Source organism: Aegilops tauschii, chromosome 6 (assembly GCF_002575655.3).
Source record: "Aegilops tauschii subsp. strangulata cultivar AL8/78 chromosome 6, Aet v6.0, whole genome shotgun sequence".
Taxonomy (NCBI): domain Eukaryota; kingdom Viridiplantae; phylum Streptophyta; class Magnoliopsida; order Poales; family Poaceae; genus Aegilops; species Aegilops tauschii.
In genome coordinates this window covers 90,575,692-90,585,645 of record NC_053040.3, presented here as the reverse complement: position 1 = coordinate 90,585,645, position 9,954 = coordinate 90,575,692, and positions in this window count along the sequence as shown.

Below are 9,954 nucleotides of genomic sequence, written 5' to 3'. Positions count from 1 at the left end.
CTCATGCAATATGATATAGACCCCATCTTGTTATCCTCGATGGCAACAATACAATACATGCCTTGCTGCCCCTACTGTCACTGGGAAAGGACACCGCAAGATTGAACCCAAAGCTAAGCACTTCTCCCATTGCAAGGAAGATCAATCTAGTAGGCCAAACCAAACTGATAATTCGAAGAGACTTGCAAAGATAACCAATCATACATAAAAGAATTCAGAAGATTCAAATATTGTTCATAGATAAACTTGATCATAAACCCACAATTCATCGGTCTCAACAAACACACCACAAAAGAAGATTACATTGAATAGATCTCCACTAGAGGGGGAGAACATTGTATTGAGATCCAAAAAGAGAAAAGAAGCCATCTAGCTAATAACTATGGACCCGAAGGTCTGAGGTAAACTACTCACACATCATCGGAGAGGCTATGGTGTTGATGTAGAAGCCCTCCGTGATCGATGCCCCCTCCGGCGGAGCTCCGGAACAGGCCCCAAGATGGGATCTCACGGGTACAGAAGGTTGCGGCGGTGGAATTAGGTTTTTGGCTCTGTATCTGGTAGTTTGGGGGTATGTAGGTATATATAGGAGGAAGGAGTACGTCGGTGGAGCAACATGGGGCCCACGAGGGTGGAGGGCGTGCCCAGGGGGTAGGCGCGCCCCCTACCTCGTGGCTTCATGGTAGCTTTCTTGATGTAGGGTCCAAGTCCTCTGGATCATGTTTGTTCCGAAAATCACATTCCCGAAGGTTTCATTCCGTTTGGACTCCGTTTGATATTCTTTTTCTGCGAAACTCGGAAATAGGCAAAAAACAGTAATTCTGGGCTGGGCCTCCGGTTAATAGGTTAGTCCCAAAAATAATATAAAAGTGTATAATAAAGCCCAACAATGTCCAAAACAGAAGATAATATAGCATGGAGCAATCAAAAATTATAGAGACGTTGAAGACGTATCACTTGTCACAATGGCTCAAGATAATACTAAATTGTGTGACTTTGCCAATACCAACAACAATGATTTTCTTAGCACTCCGATTGCTCCTCTTAACGAAGCTGAATCTTGTGAAATTAATGCTGCCTTGCTGAATCTTGTTATGAAAGATCAATTCGCCGGCCTTCCTAGTGAAGATGCCGCTACCCATCTAAATAGCTTTGTTGATTTGTGTGATATGCAAAAGAATAAAGATGTGGATAATGATGTTGTTAAATTGAAGCTATTTCCGTTTTCTCTTAGAGTTCGTGCTAAAACTTGGTTTTCGTCTTTGCCTAAAAATAGTATTGATTCTTGGAATAAGTGCCAAGATGCTTTTATCTCTAAGTATTTTCCTCCCGCTAAGATCATTTCTCTTAGAAACGATATTATGAATTTTAAGCAACTTGATCATGAACATGTTGCACAAGCTTGGGAGAGGATGAAATTAATGATACGTAATTGCCCTACTCATGGTTTGAATTTGTGGATGATTATACAAATTTTTTATGCCGGATTGAATTTTGCTTCTAGAAATCTTTTAGATTCGGCCGTGGGAGGCACTTTTATGGAAATCACTTTAGGAGAAGCTACTAAACTCCTAGATAATATTATGGTTAATTATTCTCAATGGCACACTAAAAGATCTACTAGTAAAAAGGTGCATGCAATTGAAGAAATTAATGTTTTGAGTGGAAAGATGGATGAACTTATGAAATTGTTTGCTAATAAGAGTGTTGCTTGTGATCCTAATGATATGCCTTTGTCTACCTTTATTGAGAATAATAATGAATCTATGGATGTGAATTTTGTTGGTAGGAATAATTTTGGTAACAACGCTTATAGAGGAAACTTCAATCCTAGGCCGTATCCTAGTAATTCCTCTAATAATTATGGTAATTCCTACAACAACTCTTATGGAAATTTTAATAAGATACCCTCTGATTTTGAGACTAGTGTTAAAGAATTTATGATTTCTCAAAAGAATTTCAATGCTTTGCTTGAAGAAAAATTGCCTAAGATTGATGAATTGGCTAGGAACGTGGATAGAATTTCTATTGATGTTGATTCCTTGAAACTTAGATCTATTCCACCTAAGCATGATATCAATGAGTCTCTCAAAGCCATGAGGATTTCCATTGATGAGTGCAAGGAAAGAACCGCTAGGATGCGTGCTAAGAAAGATTGCTTTGTGAAGGCATGTTCTTCTAGTTTTTATGAGAATAAAGATGAAGATCTAAAAGTTATTGATGTGTCCCCTATTAAATCCTTGTTTTGCAATATGAATCTTGATGATGATGGGACTGGAGATGAGTCAACTTTAGTTAGAAGGCGTCCCAAAAATTTGGAGTTTTTAGATCTTGATGCTAAAAGTGTTAAAAGTGGGATTGAAGAGGTTAAAACTTTAGATAGCAATGAACCTACTATCTTCGATTTCAAGGAATTCAATTATGATAATTGCTCTTTGATAGATTGTATTTCCTTGTTGCAATCCGTGCTAAATTCTCCTCATGCTTATAGTCAAAATAAAGCTTTTACTAAACATATTGTTGATGCTTTGATGCAATCTTATGAAGAAAAACTTGAGTTGGAAGTTTCTATCCCTAGAAAACTTTATGATGAATGGGAACCTACAATTAAAATTAAAATTAACGATCATGAATGCTATGCTTTGTGTGATTTGGGTGCTAGTGTTTCCACGATCCCAAAAACCTTGTGTGATTTGCTAGGTTTCCGTGAATTTGATGATTGTTCTTTAAACTTGCACCTTGCGGATTCCGCCATTAAGAAACCTATGGGAAGAATTAATGATGTTCTTATTGTTGCAAATAGGAATTATGTGCCCGTAGATTTCATTGTTCTTGATATAGATTGCAATCCTACATGTCCTATTATTCTTGGTAGACCTTTCCTTAGAATGATTGGTGCAATCATTGATATGAAGGAAGGGAATATTAGATTCCAATTTCCATTAAGGAAAGGCATGGAACACTTCCCTAGAAAGAAAATTAAATTATCATATGAATCTATTATGAGAGCCACCTATGGATTGCCTACCAAAGATGGCAATACCTAGATCTATCCTCGCTTTTATGCCTAGCTATGGGCGTTAAACGATAGCGCTTGTTGGGAGGCAACCCAATTTTATTTTTAGTTTTTTTTTGCTTTTTGGTTCTGTTTAGGAATAAAAAATCCATCTAACTTCTGTTTAGATGTGGTTTTGTGTTTTAATTAGTGTTTGTGCCAAGTTAAACCTATAGGATCTTCTTGGATGATAGTTATTTGATCTTGCTGAAAATTCCAGAAACTTTCTGTTCACAAAAACAATTGTTAAAAATCACCAGAACGTGATATAATACTGATTCCAATTGCAGTAGATCAATAAACAAATTATCTAGGTTGTCCTATTTTCGTAGTATTTTTAGAGTTCCAGAAGTTTGCGTTAGTTACAGATTACTACAGACTGTTATGTTTTTGACAGATTCTGTTTTTCGCGTGTTGTTTGCTTATTTTAATGAATCTATGGCTAGTAATGGAGTTTATGAACCATAGAAAAGTTGGAATACAGTAGGTTTAACACCAATATAAATAAATAATGAGTTCATTACAGTACCTTGAAGTGGTGTTTTGTTTTCTTTCGCTAACGGAGCTCACGAGATTTTCTGTTAAGTTTTGTGTTGTGAAGTTTTCAAGTTTTGGGTAAAGATTTGATGGATTATGGAACAAGGATTGGCAAGAGCCTAAGCTTGGGGATGCCCATGGCACCCCAAGGTAAAATTTAAGGACAACCAAAAGCTTAAGCTTGGGGATGCCCCGGAAGGCATCCCCTCTTTCGTCTTGGAGCTATATTTTTATTCACCACATGATATGTGTTTTGCTTGGAGCGTCTTGTATGATTTGAGTCTTTGCTTTTTAGTTTGTCACAATCATCCTCGCTGTACACACCTTTTGAGAGAGACACACATGATTCGGAATTTGTTAGAATACTCTATGTGCTTCACTTATACCTTTTGAGCTATATAGTTGTTGCTCTAGTGCTTCACTTATATCTTTTAGAGCACGGTGGTGGTTGTATTTTATAGAAATTATTGATCTCTCATGCTTCACTTATATTATTTTGAGAGTCTTAAACATCAAGGTAATTTGCTTTAATTGTGAAATTAATCTTCCATATTGAGTTCATTGAATATCATGAGAAGTTTGATACTTGATAAGTGTTTTGAGATATAAAGGTGGTAATATTAGAGTGTGCTAGTTGAGTAATTGTTAAATTGAGAATTACTTGTGTTAAAGTTGGCAAGTCCCGTAGCATGCACGTATGATAAAAGTTTTGTGACAATTTTGACACATAAGGTGTTCTTTTATTGCTTTCCTTATGAGTGGCGGTCGGGGACGAGCGATGGTCTTTTCCTACCAATCTATCCCTCTAGGGGCATGCGTAGTAGTACTTTGCTTCGAGGGCTAATAAACTTTTGCAATAAGTATATGAGTTCTTTATGAATAATGCGAGTCCATGGATTATATGCACTCTCAAACTTCCACAATTTTCTAGCCTCTACGGTACCGCGCATTGCCCTTTCTCACCTTGAGAGTTGGTGCAAACTTCGCCGGTGCATCCAAACCCCATGATATGATACGCTCTATCACACATAAACCTCCTTATATCTTCCTCAAAACAGCCACCATACCTACCTATCATGGCATTTCCATAGCCATTCCAAGATATATTGCCATGCAACTTTCCATCGTTCCGTTTATTATGATACGCTTCATCATTGTCATATTGCTTTGCATGATCATGTAGTTGACATCGTATTTGTGGCAAAGCCACCATTCATAATTTTTCATACATGTCACTCTTGATTCATTACATATCCCGGTACACCGCTGGAGGCATTCACATAGAGTCATATTTTGTTCTAAGTATTGAGTTGTAATTCTGAGTTGTAAGTAATAAAAGTCTGATGATCATCATTATTAGAGCATTGTCCCATGTGAGGAAAGGATGATGGAGACTATGATTCCCCCACAAATCGGGATGAGATTCCGGACTAAATAAAAAAAAGAGGCAAAAAAAAGAGAAGGCCCAAGAAAAAAAATGAGAGAAAAAGAGAGAAGGGACAATGTTACTATCCTTTTTCCACACTTGTGCTTCAAAGTAGCACCATGATCTTCATGATAGAGAATCTCCTATGTTGTCACTTTCATATACTAGTGGGAATTTTTCATTATAGAACTTGGCTTGTATATTCCAATGATGGGCTTCCTCAAAATGCCCTAGGTCTTCGTGAGCAAGCAAGTTGGATGCACACCCACTTAGTTTCTTTTGTCGAGCTTTCATATATTCATAGCTCTAGTGCATCCGTTGCATGGCAATCGCTACTCCTCTCATTGACATCAATTGATGGGCATCTTCATAGCCTATTGATTAGCCGCGTCAATGTGAGACTTTCTACCTTTTGTCTTCTCTCATAACCCCCATCATTATACTTTATTCCACCCATAGTGCTATATCCATGGCTTGCGCTCATGTATTGCGTAAAGGTGGAAAAAGGCTGAAGCGCGTTAAAAAGTATGAACCAATTGCTCGGCTTGTCATTGGGGTTATGCATGATGAGAACGTTTGTGTGACGATATTGAAACATGGCCTATCTATATGATTTTGTAGGGATAAGCTTTCTTTGGCTATGTTATTTTGATAAGACATAATTGCTTGGTTAGCATGTTTGAAGTATTATTGTTTTTATGTCAACATTAAACTTTTATCTTGAATCTTTCAGATCTAAAAATTCATGCCACAATAAAAAGAATTACATTGAAAATTATGCTAAGATGCATTCCACATCAAAAATTCTGTTTTTATCATTTACCTACTCGAGGACGAGCAGGAATTAAGCTTGGGGATGCTTGATACGTCTCCAACGTATCTATAATTTTTGATTGTTCCATGCTATTATATATTCTGTTTTGGATGTTTAATGGGCTTATTTATACACTTTTCTATTATTTTTGGGACTAACCTATTAACCGGAGGCCCAGCCCAAATTGCTGTTTTTTGCCTATTTAGTGTTTCGCAGAAAAAGAATATCAAACGGAGTCCAAACGGAATGAAACCTTCGGGAGCGTGATTTTTGGAACAAACGTGATCCAGAGGACTTGGAGTGGACGTCAAGTAACCAACAAGGAGGCCACGAGGCAGGGGGCGCGCCTACCCCCCTGGGCGCGCCCTCCACCCTCGTGGGTCCCTCGTGGCTCCACCGACCTACTTCTTCCTCCTATATATACCTACGTACCCCAAACCATCGAAGAGCACTACGAAAACCTAATTCCACCGCTGCAACCTTCTGTACCCGTGAGATCCCATCTTGGGGCCTTTTCCGGCGTCCTGCCGGAGGGGGCATTGATCACGGAGGGCTTCTACATCAACACAATAGCCTCTCCGATGATGTGTGAGTAGTTTACCTCAGACCCTCGGGTCCATAGTTATTAGCCAGATGGCTTCTTCTCTCTCTTTGGATCTCAATACAAAGTTCTCCTCGATTCTCTTGGAGATATATTCGATGTAATCTTCTTTTGCGATGCGTTTGTCGAGATCCAATGAATTGTGGGTTTATGATCAAGATTATCTATGAACAATATTTGAATCTTCTCTGAATTCTTTTATGTATGATTGGTTATCTTTGCAAGTCTCTTCGAATTATCAGTTTGGTTTGGCCTACTAGATTGATCTTTCTTGCAATGGGAGAAGTGCTTAGCTTTGGGTTCAATCTTGCGGTGCTCGATCCCAGTGACAGTAGGGGAAACGACACGTATTGTGTTGTTGCCATCGAGGATAAAAAGATGGGGTTTATATCATATTGCATGAGTTTATCCCTGTACATCATGTCATCTTTCTTAAAGCGTTACTCCGTTCTGATGAACTTAATACTCTAGATGCATGCTGGATAGTGGTCGATGTGTGGAGTAATAGTAGTAGATGCAGGCAGGAGTCGGTCTACTTGTCACGGACATGATGCCTATATACATGATCATACCTAGATATTCTCATAACTATGCTCAATTATATCAATTGCTCGACAGTAATTTGTTTACCCATCGTAATATTTATGCTATCTTGAGAGAAGCCACTAGTGAAACCTATGGCCCCCGGGTATATTTTCCATCATATTAATCTTCCGTCAAGAAGCTATTTCTATCTTTGTTTACTTTGCAATCTTTACTTTTAATCTTTATCATAAAAATACCAAAAATATTATCTTATCATCTCTTTCAGATCTCACTTTTGCAAGTGGCCGTGAAGGGATTGACAACCCCTTTATCGCGTTGGTTGCAAGGTTCTTATTTGTTTGTGTAGGTGCGAGGGACTTGCGTGTGGCCTCCTACTGGATTGATACATTGGTTCTCAAAAACTGAGGGAAATACTTACGCTACTTTGCTGCATCACCCTTTCCTCTTCAAGGGAAAACCAACCCAGTGCTCAAGAGGTAGCAGGGTGCCCCCCGGACCGCCCCTTTGCTCTATAAATACCCCAAAAATACCAGAACCCTAGAAGCGTCGACGAAATATTCATCCAGCCGCCGCAGAGTCTAGAACCACCAGATCCAATCTAGACACCATCACAGAGGGGTTCACCACTTCCATTGGTGCCTCTCCGATGATGCGTGAGTAGTTCTTTGTAGACCTTCAGGTCCGTAGTTAGTAGCTAGATGGCTTTCTCTCTCTCGCTGAATTCTCAATACAATGGTCTCTTGGAGATCCATAAGATGTAAATCTTTTTGCGGTGTGTTTGTTGGGATATGATGAACTTTGAGTTTATGATTAGTCATATCTTTTTACATCCATGAAAGTTATTTGAGTTTTTTGATCTCTTATATGCATGATCTCTTATAGCCTTGTATTTCTTCTCCGATATTTGGGTTTTGTTTAGCCAACTTGACCTATTTATCTTGCAATGGGAAGAGGTGCCCGGTAGTGGGTTCGATCATACGGTGCTTGATCCCAGTGACAGAAAGGGAACCGATACGTATGTATCGTTGCTACTAAGGATAAAAAGACGAGATCTATATCTACCGCCATATAGATAAACGGATCTTCTCTACATCATGTCATCGTTCTTATTGTATTACTCCATTTTTCCATGAACTTAATACACTAGATGCATGCTGGATAGCGGTCATGTGTGGAGTAATAGTAGTAGATGCAGGCATGAGTCGGTCTACTAATCTTGGACGTGATGCCTATGTAACGATCATTGCCTGGATATTGTCATAATTATTTGAGGTTCTATCAATTGCCCAACAGTAATTTGTTTACCCACCGTTTGCTATCTTTCTCAAGAGAAGCCACTACGCTTTGTTTGGATGTTGATATTCAGGGCCATGGCATTGAATTGGCCCCAATATCAAATCTTCTTGACTTTGATATTGACATTGAACATGAATTCTGTTGTTTGGATGTGCACAGAATTGCCACTTGGAATTTGGCTGAGAGGCTCAATTCAGAAACTTGGTTGGATGGTCATTCTCTACATTGGAATTGTCTATTTGTCATATGATGAAAATTGAACTTTGATGTAATGTTTGAAACTACATTATATTCAATATGTACATATACAGCAGGACTACAATGTACATATTTTTTGAATGATTATATATGAAGAATACAATGGCAACAATTATAAATTAGATGCAATTTTCCAAAAACAACAATTTTACAACAACATAACTTATACAGCAGCACTTATTCTATAGCAGCAGCACATATACAGCAGCACTTATACATCAGCCGCACTTGCACAGCAGCACCTATACAGCAGCAGCACATGTACAGCAGCACTTATACAGCATCACTTGTCCAACAACAGCAGCACTTTTCATCAGCAACTCTTATAAACAGCAGCACTTATAAATCAGCACTTAGCCAACAACAACATATAACATAGAAAATTCAAGTGCGATCAGATGAAGCACACAATACATGTGTTTTCCATCATTACATGACATAGGAAATTCAAGTACAGCAAGTTCATAGCTATTACATGAGACAAAGAAACGAGATAAGCACTTGAAACTAATCAAACATTGTTCTTATCGTTGAGCATCAACAGCCACTCCTTCCTAAACTCCATGGGTAACTCCATAAGCGCTTGGAATAAACGTTCACTAAGGATGAGTTTGCCATATGCTCGTAACATGTCTGAACGAGCCAAATCTGGGATCTTTTCAAGGGCAGCAAGTATTTCAAGAGGAGGAGTAACCTTGGGCAGTTCTAGGGGCTCAAGTGATTTCATAGCATCTTGAAAAGAACCCTTCATTTCTCCAAGCATGCACAAGATAGCTGTTGGGGAACGTAGCAGAAATTCAAAATTTTCTACGCATCACCAAGATCAATCTATGGAGTAATCTAGCAACGAGGGGAAGGGGAGTGCATCTACATACCCTTGTAGATCGCGATGCGGAAGCGTTGCAAGAACGCGGATGAGGGAGTCGTACTCGTAGCGATTCAGATCGCGGTTGATTCCGATCTAAGCACCGAAGAACGGTGCCTCCGCGTTCAACACACGTGCAGCCCGGTGACGTCTCCCACGCCTTGATCCAGCAAGGAGAGAGGGAGAGGTTGGGGAAGACTCCATCCAGCAGCAGCACGACAGCGTGGTGGTGATGGAGGAGCGTGGCAATCCCGCAGGGCTTCGCCAAGCACCGCGGGAGAGGAGGAGGAGGGAGAGGGGTAGGGCTGCGCCGAAAGAGAGACGTTCTCATGTCTTGGGCAGCCCCAAACCTCAACTATATATAGGGGGGGGGGAGGGGGCTGCGCCCCCTCTAGGGTTCCCACCCCAAGGGGAGGCGGCCAGCCCTAGATCCCATCTAAGGGGGGCAGCCAAGGGGAGGAGAGGGGGGGGGGGCGCCACTAGGGTGGGCCTTAAGGCCCATCTGGACCTAGGGTTTGCCCCCTCCCACTCTCCCATGCGCTTTGGGCCTTGGTGG